At 39.3% G+C, this 10,291-nt stretch overlaps 1 protein-coding gene across 1 annotated transcript in view; it reads right to left on the bottom strand.

The window, feature by feature from the left end:
- LOC118375098 (actin-binding protein WASF1-like) overlaps positions 1 to 10,061 on the bottom strand; it is a 196,357-nt gene extending 186,296 nt beyond the window's left edge. Inside the window, exon 1 of the mRNA XM_052470668.1 lies at positions 9,720 to 10,061. The gene's annotated coding sequence lies outside the window, so the exon portion shown is untranslated. The remainder of the gene's footprint in view (positions 1 to 9,719) is intronic.
- Between the last annotated feature and the right edge of the window lie 230 nt (positions 10,062 to 10,291).

Here is a 10,291-nt window from a genome sequence, read left to right on the forward strand (position 1 = left end):
TTTCATTGTGTACATTTTTTGCAATTTGATCAAATAAATATATACATTCACCATGACATACACTAGCAGTCAAAAGATTTAGAACACCTACTCATTCAAGGGTTTGTATTTTTACTATTTTCTACATTGTAGAATAATAGTGAAGACATCAAAACTATGAAATAACACACATGGAATCAGGTAGTAACCAAAAAAAGTGTTAAACATACCAAAATATATTTTATATTTGAGAATCTTTAAATATCAAAACAAAAGGGTGGCTGACAGCTTTGGCAATCTCTCAACCAGCTTCACCTGCAATGCATTTCAATTAACAGGTGTTAACCTTCTTAAAAAGTTCATTTGTGGAATTTATTTACATTTTAACATGTTTGAGCCAATCAGTTGTGCTGTGACAAGGAAGGGGATTATACAGAAGATAGCCCTATTTGGTAAAAGACCGAGTCCAAATGATGGCAAGAACAGCTCAAATAAGCAAAGAGAAACGACAGGCCATTACTTTAAGACATGAAGGTCAGTCAATCCAGAACATTTCAAGAACTTTGAACGTTTCTTCAAGTGCAGTCGCAAAAAGCATCAAACGCTACGATGAAACTGGCCTTCATGAGGACCACCACAGGAATGGAAGACCTAGAGTTACCTCTGCTGCAGAAGATAAGTTCATTAGAGTTACTAGCCTCAGAAATTGTAGCCCACATAAATGCTTCAGAGTTCAAGTAAAAGACACATCTCAACATCAACTGTTCAGAGGAGACTGCATGAATCAGGCCTTCATGGTCAAATTGCTGCAAAGACATCACTAATAAAGGACAACAATAAGAAGAAGACTTGCTTGGGCCAAGAAACACAAGCATTTGTATTTTGATGTGGGAGTCCAAATTGGAGATTTTTGGTTCCAACCGCTGTGTCTTTGTGAGACGCGGTGTGGGTGAACGGATGATCTCCGTATGTGTATTTCCCACCGTAAAGCATGAAAAAGGAGGTGTTATGGTGTGGGAGTGCTTTGTTGGTGACACTGTCAGTGATTAATTTAGAATTCAAGGCATAATTAACCAGCATGACTACCGCAAAATTCTGCAGTGATACGCCATCCCATCTGGTTTGCGCTTAGTAGGACTATCATTTATTACCCAACACACCTCCAGGCTGTGTACGGGGTATTTTGCCAAGAAGGAGAGTGATGGAGTGCTGCATCAGATGACCTGGCCTTCACAATCCCCCGACTTCAACCCAATTGAGATGGTTTGGGATGAGTTGGAACGCAGAGTGAAGGAAAAGCAGCCAACAAGTGCTCAGCATATGCGGGAACTCCTGCAACTGTTGGACAAGCATCCCAGGTGAAGCTGGTTGAGAGAACGCCAAGAGTGTGCAAAGCTGTCATCAAAGGCAAAGGGTGGCTATTTGAAGAATCTCAAATCTAAAATATATTTAGATTTGTTTAACACTTTTTTGGTTACAACATGATTTCATATGTGTTATTTCATAGTTTTGATGTCTTCACTATTATTCTACAATGTAGAAAATAGTAATAATTAAAAACCCTTGAATGAGTAGGTGTTCTAAAACTTTTGACCGGTAGTGTATGTCACCGGTAGTAAATGTACCATTAAATCCTCGTAATTTAGCTACATTAATTTATGTTAATGCTTGTATTAATTAGTCATTTACCATTCTCTTTATCAGAGTGGAAACATTGTTTGCAGAGTTCACCACCTACTACACTTGTCAGAAACAAGTTTTGGTTTATTTAATACCTGTAATTTACAAGATTTGAAAATGTTTTCATTGTCTTTTGTTGGAGTGCTTCGTGAGCATGTCTGGTTTCTCTGTCCTGATAATGTTGAGGGAGCGTACCTAGGAAAGCTACTTTTTTTACCCTTTTCTTTTAACACCCATTGAGAATTGTAATATATTAAAACTATTGTTCCTCACAATAAGTTACTTAAAATCTTTCCAACAATCTCCCCCTCGATAATCACCAATCCCCGGTGTGACAGTGACAGTATAGGCCTACTGCTACATTGGGCTATATACTATGAGTTCCATGCACTCATTTCTTTAGCCGCCAATGGATCACAATGCATGAATATGGCAGAGGCTGGTGATATTGCATTAGTTTACTTTTGAACTTTTTATAATTTGAATTAAAATGTTTATGATTAACCACGTGACAATGATTGAGAAATTAAAATATTATTATTATTATTAAAATGAAACTGTTCCACGAACATTCACATGAAAATCATAACTGGCACACAAGTCCGGAAGAAATGGTAGGAGAAATTGTAAGCTTTCCCAAACTTGATACACATGCGCCGCCTATTAAGTCTTTATAAAATAATTACCTCCAAATTTCCATGGGTGGATTTTGCCTGCAGGCTACTTTGAAGCAAGGAAAGCACACCTCATAACATGAAAAAAAACATTCAGGTTTCAAAGTAGCTTATGCTTTCAAAATGCATGAAGCCTCCAGCTCACATTATAAAGTGGTGGGTAATATGCCGATAGTCTGTTACCTGCACTTAAATGGTGAAAGAGAGGCACGCTTCAATTACTAATTAAGCCATTTTTAAAATCGAGCACCAAACTGTTTTTAACACGTGATTGCATTTTTAAAAAATGTTGAGAAATGAATGGGTTTATAAAAGCAAATGTAATACTCCAGCGTCAAACAGCTGAGGAGTTGCAGGAGGAATTCCTGCTCAAAATAGGCTCCTTTGTGTGTATTGACATTCATATTGCACTGTACAGTTTTACCTAAGGATTGGGGATCAATGAAATGGGGTAGCAGTCTACTCAATACCCAATATATTTTTTCCCCATTGTCCTCAGAGTTATCAGTCTCCAAAACATCCACGCAGTATGGTTATACCTCTGGAATAGTGTTCAATACACATGGGTTGACAATACATGTGACTCAATTCAGTACTTTCAGGGTCCCACAATAAGAGTTCCTACACTAATGTTCTCTAGGTGTCACTGAGTAGACTGATACCCCATGTCATTGATCCACAATCCATAGGTAAGGTTGGTGTTTAGAGCGTTGGGCCAGTAACTAAATGGTTGCTAGATCGAATCCCCGAGTTGCCAAGGTAAAAAAAATCTGTTGTTCTGCCCCTGAACAAGGCAGTTAAACCACTGTTCCTAGGCCGCTGTACGGTGAAATGAGTATGAACCTAACGCAATTCTACAGTCTAATACATCCAGTGCGAATTCAATTGATTTGTCAAATTAACTAATTATTCTATTTTGTTGATTTTATATAACATTTCAACCTCGTTTAGCATGATCTATTCAATTGTCATAATTCTACTTTTATTTTGAAGGCTAACAGCAAAGTCCACTGTTGTGGCTAACCCTTATTCTGGCTAGCTTCACATAGATGGGTCCGCCCAACATTTATCAAATAAGAACTGTCTTATAAATTAGGGTTATTTTAGATGATGACACCAAGCTAGATAGTTAGCTAACTAACTATAGCTACTGAAACAGATTGTAATTTTGCTATGTTTTTGGGGAAGAACATTGTTTGCATCATGAGCTAGCTAGCTTTTTTTAATGATCAGCACTGTAAGTGCACGAGACAAGTTTACCAGCATCATAGCATACGTAGCGATGAATCGTTGTGACATATGAAATATGAGTGAGTGTAATAACTATGTAAAACATTTATGAACGCGTTAAATGTACGTGACGTGCAGTCATAATCAGGTTCTGATTGGTCAACAAGCTTATTTGACACGTCAAATAGTGTTATTTGACGTGTATCTTTTTTGACATGCAAAGACCCAATCGGCGTTCCATACATCACTGCTTGGTACGACAACTGCACCGCCCTCGATCGCATGGCGCGACAGAGGGTGGTGCGAAAAGCCCAGGACATCTATATCAGGCGGTGTGAAAAGAAAGCCCCAAAAACCATTAAAGACTCCAGCCACCTAAGACATAGACTGTTGTCTCTGATTCTGCACGACAGGCGGTACCGATTTTTATTTTATTTCACCTTTATTTAACGAACAAGTTCTCATTTACAATTGCGACCTGGCCAAGATAAAGCAAAGCAGTTCGACAGATACAACGACAGAGTTACACATGGAGTAAAACAAACATACAGTCAATAATACAGTATAAACAAGTCTACATACAATGTGAGCAAATGAGGTAATATAGGTAAGAAGGGAGGTAAAGGCAAAAAAGGCCATGGTGGCAAAGTAAATACAATATAGCAAGTAAAACACTGGAATGGTAGTTTTGCAATGGAAGAATGTGCAAAGTAGAAATAAAAATAATGGGGTGCAAAGGAGAAAAATAAATAAATAAATAAAATACAGTTGGGAAAGAGGTAGTTGTTTGGGCTAAATTATAGGTGGGCTATGTACAGGTGCAGTAATCTGTGAGCTGCTCTGACAGTTGGTGCTTAAAGCTAGTGAGGGAGATAAGTGTTTCCAGTTTCAGAGATTTTTGTAGTTCGTTCCAGTCATTGGCAGCAGAGAACTGGAAGGAGAGGCGGCCAAAGAAAGAATTGGTTTTGGGGGTGACTAGAGGGATATACCTGCTGGAGCGTGTGCTACAGGTGGGAGATGCTATGGTGACCAGCGAGCTGAGATAAGGGGGGACTTTACCTAGCAGGGTCTTGTAGATGACATGGAGCCAGTGGGTTTGGCGACGAGTATGAAGCGAGGGCATCTGATACCAACAGCTTCTATCCCCAAGCCATAAGACTGCCAAATAGCTAACAAAATGGCTACACAGACTGACTCTATGCACACTCATGCACACTAACACTACAACAAACACACACACACCATTATTTGTGCACGCACATAAGCAGATAATTTATACTGCTGATTCTACACACACTCACATACAAATCAGTGGCGACCCATCATTCAGGGCAGAGCCCCACCTGTTTTGAGCCAGACATTTTTTGCATGTTATTTTGGCACAAATACGTGTCACATATCAGTTTGCAAACAATGTAAAAAAATATATATAATTGAGTTAATAAAGCCGCATACAAACATGGTTTGTTTTGTTTTCTTGAGTAGAGCAGCTCCAAAATGCAGGTGTTTCAACCTAGCTCAGTGCTTTCTGTGGTGGGGCAAGTCAGCAGAAAAAACGGAGCATTGCGCAGCAATTGAGCTCAGTGTTCTGTCACTCATGGGGACACTACGTCACCACCAAGTCGAAGGGTAGAGCTAGAAAATTCAAGCCCCTTAGGTGCTGCTATAGAGTTTACATTAGAAGTCCAAGAAGGCTCAAGGACACTGGCCACAGATAAAATGACATCAAATCACAATATATCTACGGTAGTTTTGATTGGACTGATTATGTCAACATCACACTTTCAAAATCTTAGCTAAGAGTAATCATCATGAATCAAGTCGACAATCTACTGGCAAATACTTTTTAATCAGTGTTATATGAAGAGAAATAATGAAGAGAAATTATCGATAAAACGTTAAATCGGCCAGAAAGTTGGAAATCACAAATTCAACAGTGAGTGGTTTGTAAGGAATCAGTGGCTAACGGCAAGCATTGTAAAGCAATCATTAGCCTGCTATTCAGCAGTGGTGGAAAAAGTACCAAATTTTCATACTTTAATAGAAAATGACTCAAGTAAAAGTGAAAGTCATCCAGTAAAATACTACTTGCGTAAAAGTCAACAAATATTTGGTTTTAAATATACTTAAGTATCAAAAGGAAATGTAATTGCTAAAATATAAGTATAAATAATTAAAAAATACTTATATTAAGCAAATCAGATGGCACTATTTTCTTGTTATTTTAATGTACGGATAGACAGTGCCACAATCCAACACTCAATATACAAACTAAGCATGTGTGTTTAGTGAGCCTGCCTGATCAGAGGCAGTGGGGTAACCAGGGATGTTCTTTTGATAAGTGTGTTACGTATACTCCCTCTCCAGCACTCGAGGTCATCAGGCTGCTCATTATTACGACTCTTTCTCAAGATACAACCTGAAGATCACTGATGACATCATGATTCAACCCCCCTCTGAGTTCCCAGTTGTCTTGAAAGAACCATAAATCCAGAGAATGCCAGACTTCGATGACCAAGTTTAAGTGAGCACAGCACAACAAGGTGAGTCCAAAAATGTATTTTATGCTACTGCATAAATGTAATATGCCAGGGAGATGTGTATACTGTAGCTAAGAAAATATTACTATGTGTATGTTGTGCAGTAAGCTGTTAGTAGCCCATGTGCCTCACCTGAATAATTTGGTCTATTTTCACCTCTTAATTTCAGCTACTGTGATGACTTGGTGGTGCACATGTAGCCTACAAACTACTTTTGAGAAATGTAATCAAAAATTGTAAGAGCTTTCATTATCTGCTTATATGCCCCCTTTATTTATCCTACAGTTCTGACTTTGTGTAGAGGGAGAACACAAAGAATGGCCCATGTTCTGAATTCTGTTGATGTACATTTCAAAAGTGCTGAACAAATAGTTATATTGACTACGTCTGTCCGAGCTCGCTCATTAATGTCTTAATCGAAATTAAAGATTGCCTCTCATCCGCTTGTCGTCCCCTTATGCCAGTTTGTACATCTCAATTGTCAGTAGAAACCACATTTTTTAAGCAAGTCAGCCATGTTAAAAAGGTAGTAAATGAGGCTGAATGAACTGTTTCACTGCCAGACTAGGCTCCGCTGATAGCCAGGTGTAGCAGTGGTAACTCTGCTTGTTGGGACAGCTTTATGCAGGTCCTAAAAGTTTTGGAGTTTGTCACTGTTATACTGCAATTAATGTATTGTTTTGTGTCATTGCTGGAATGCAACCCCCCACACACACATATATATATGTACAGTGCCTTGTGAAAGTATTCAGCCCCCTTGAACTTTGCGACCTTTTGCCACATTTCAGGCTTCAAACATAAAGATATAAAACTGTATTTTTTTGTGAAGAATCAACAACAAGTGGGACACAATCATGAAGTGGAACAACATTTATTGGATATTTCAAACTTTTTAACAAATCAAAAACTGAAAAATTGGGCGTGCAAAATTATTCAGCCCCCTTAAGTTAAGGAGTATCAGACCACTGCAAATCTACCAAGACCTGGCCGTCCCTCTAAACTTTCAGCTCATACAAGGAGAAGACTGATCAGAGATGCAGCCAAGAGGCCCATGATCACTCTGGATGAACTGCAGAGATCTACAGCTGAGGTGGGAGACTCTGTCCATAGGACAACAATCAGTCGTATATTGCACAAATCTGGCATTTATGGAAGAGTGGCAAGAAGAAAGCCATTTCTTAAAGATATCCATAAAAAGTGTAGTTTAAAGTTTGCCACAAGCCACCTGGGAGACTTGAACTATAGGCATCAAATAGGACCGTTGTCAGTTAGCCTTATATTACGTTGGCTGATATCATGGTCATGGTGCGAGAGACATTTTAAATAATGCAATCTTATCACAACCAAATTAACTGACAATCTATCATAATATACTGAACAAAAATATAAATTAAAACAATTAAAATTTTACTGAGGTACAGTTCATATAAGAAAATCAGTCAATTGAAATAAATTCATTAGGCCCTAATTTATAGATTTCACATGGCAGGGGAGCAGCCGTGGGTGGGCATCGAAGGGCATAGGCCCACCCACTGGGGAGCCAAGCCAAGCCCAGCCAATCAGAATTAGTTTTCCCTCGCAAAAGGGCTTTATTACAGAAAGAACTACTCCTCAGGTTCATCAGCTGTCTGGGTGGCTGGTCTCAGACGATCCTGCAGGTGAAGAAGCCAGATGTGGGGGTCCTGGGCTAGCGTGGTTACACATGGTCTGTGGTTGTGAGGCCGGTTGGACATACTGCCGAATTCTTTTAAAACAATTTTGGGGGTGGCTTATGGCAACAGCTCTGGTGGATGGTTGTGCAGTCAGCATGCCAATTGCACACTCCCTCAAAACTGAAGATATCTGTGGCAATGTGTTGTGTGACAAAACAGCATATTTTAGATCTTTTAGAATTGTCCCCAGCACAAGGTGCACCTGTGTAATGATCATTGTGTTTAATCAGTTTCTTGATATGCCACACCTGTCAGGTGGATGGATTGTCTTGGCAAAGGAGAAATGCTCAATAATAAGGATGGAAACAAATTTGTGAACAAAATGTAAGAGAAATAATATTTTGGTGTGGAAAGTTCCTAGGGTCGTTTATTTCAGCCCATGAAACATGGGACCAACATTTTACATGTTGCGTTTATACTTTTGTTCAGTATAAGTACATCCTGAAATGAAATCCTGTCAATATCTATATGTAACCAGTAGGGATGCCCTGCTGTCGGGGCTATAGCCCTAAACTGCTAATTTGAAACTACCCGAAAAGGCGTTAGAGAAACATTTGCAGAATAACAAAAAATGTAGGAGAAAAAAATACACCCAAACTATATAGCCATCTCAAAACACTAGTTGTGCTTCCGGATAGCGTGTAGCAATCACAATATGGGTGCGTTCGTTAATTCACTCAGGCTATCTACTCCGATTTCAGAGCACTCGTCTGAGTGTGCCAAGGTGCAGAATAATTTATTAATTTACGAAAGCTCAACAGCAAATTGAATATAGCCGGTGTCAGTAAACATCGCAAAAATAAGTAATTAAATTGTTGCCAGCAGCAGTTACCAACGCTCAATGTTACATGAAAACAATCTAACCAGCTCTGCTAGAGCGAGTGAAATGGTCAGAGTGAGGTGTTCTCTCATTTATGTCTGGAAGGAGTTTGCAAGCTTGCCAACGTTAGCTTGGGTGCTTGACTGCCGTTGTGATGTCAGAACGCTCGAATATACCCTACTCCAGCTCTGAGAGCGAAACGCTCTGAATTTACGAACGGACAATCTGACAACTCTGATTTACTAACGCCCTCTGGCACTCCAGATTTAATTTACGAACACGCCTTGTGTTTTTGCCACAAAAACTCAACGTCAGAAAAGGGTTTCAAAGGGACTTCCCTAAAAATGTTGTCCATGGCTGTGGCATCCCCAACAGACAACTTCAATGGAAACGACCTGAAGGTCGATCGAAGAGGACCCCAACCCTCTGCACCGGAAATCAATGCGTTCTTCGTGCAGAAATGAAATCACGTCCATGAGTGCTTGCCTTCCACAAAGGGTTTGATGCACCGTTATCTTGCAAAAATGCAACAACAAACAAATCGTCAGCTCATCAAATAACGAATAAATAATTACCCAGTTTACAAAAAAAAAAAAAAGTTCGTGATAATGAATTGAGAAGATGTCTGATGTATATTTTCATTCACACCAACCCTTCAGAATGACAATGTGGTGTGATAGTTTGCATGCTGCTTGCTAACAAGCTCTCCTAATTTACAACCACCATCAATTGAACCAATTACGTTAGCGTGAGTTCTAATTTCAAAACATGACCACTGGTCAAGTAGCTAGATGTTCTCTCTCTCTTTTTGTGCATCCCGGTTAATTGCCGTATACATAATGCAACGAATAAAACCAGACGTGCAACAAACGGACAAGTTAAATATTTTCCTCACACCTGTCACCTGAGTGGTTAGCTCAGTTGATCGCTACAAATGTTAGCAGACATTGATGGCTAAACATTTTAACAGTTAAGTGTAAGTAAATGGTCGCGATTTTACTACGTTTCCCAATTCGCAAACATTATTAATGGTTGCAGTTTCTAATGCATGCAAAAATGCAGTCATGATCAAATGTTATCATACCTTAAATGTCTGTTCAATTCCTCCTATATTCTTGCCATCCCTACTACAGTACAGTACAAGCCGCTGTTTCTATCAGTTGACAGATCCAATCCAACCCACTTCAATGCTTTGGTTATCATAGCCGGGGAGAAATTAATCACGTTCAGCAGCGAAGGAACAAGGCACTATTCCCTCCCAGAAGGGCTCCAGGGGGCACAATCTAATGCAACAGATACTACTACAACAATCGATTTTAAGATTAATTCACTGGCGATGAAACTATTTTATCAATGCAAAGTAGAAAATATAATCTTGACTTCGTGGGGAAATGTACCTATCGCAAAGACTGTGATGGTACGTACCACTTTCTATTGTTTGAGAGCCACCTCGCGCATCAGAGCGAGGAGCCACAAAACTGACCTTCAGAAAATGCACACCTGATTGGCCCATTTTCTTCAAACCACTCCCGGTCTTCTCGTATGTCCAATCCATAGCAAGGAGGTGGATAAAAATGTGATTAGTTCTGATTGCCCTACTGTACTGTGCAAATATATTTTTCTTTAAATGATTATACACTGATATTTTGTTATTGC

This window comes from Oncorhynchus keta, chromosome 19 (assembly GCF_023373465.1).
Source record: "Oncorhynchus keta strain PuntledgeMale-10-30-2019 chromosome 19, Oket_V2, whole genome shotgun sequence".
Lineage (NCBI taxonomy): Eukaryota > Metazoa > Chordata > Actinopteri > Salmoniformes > Salmonidae > Oncorhynchus > Oncorhynchus keta.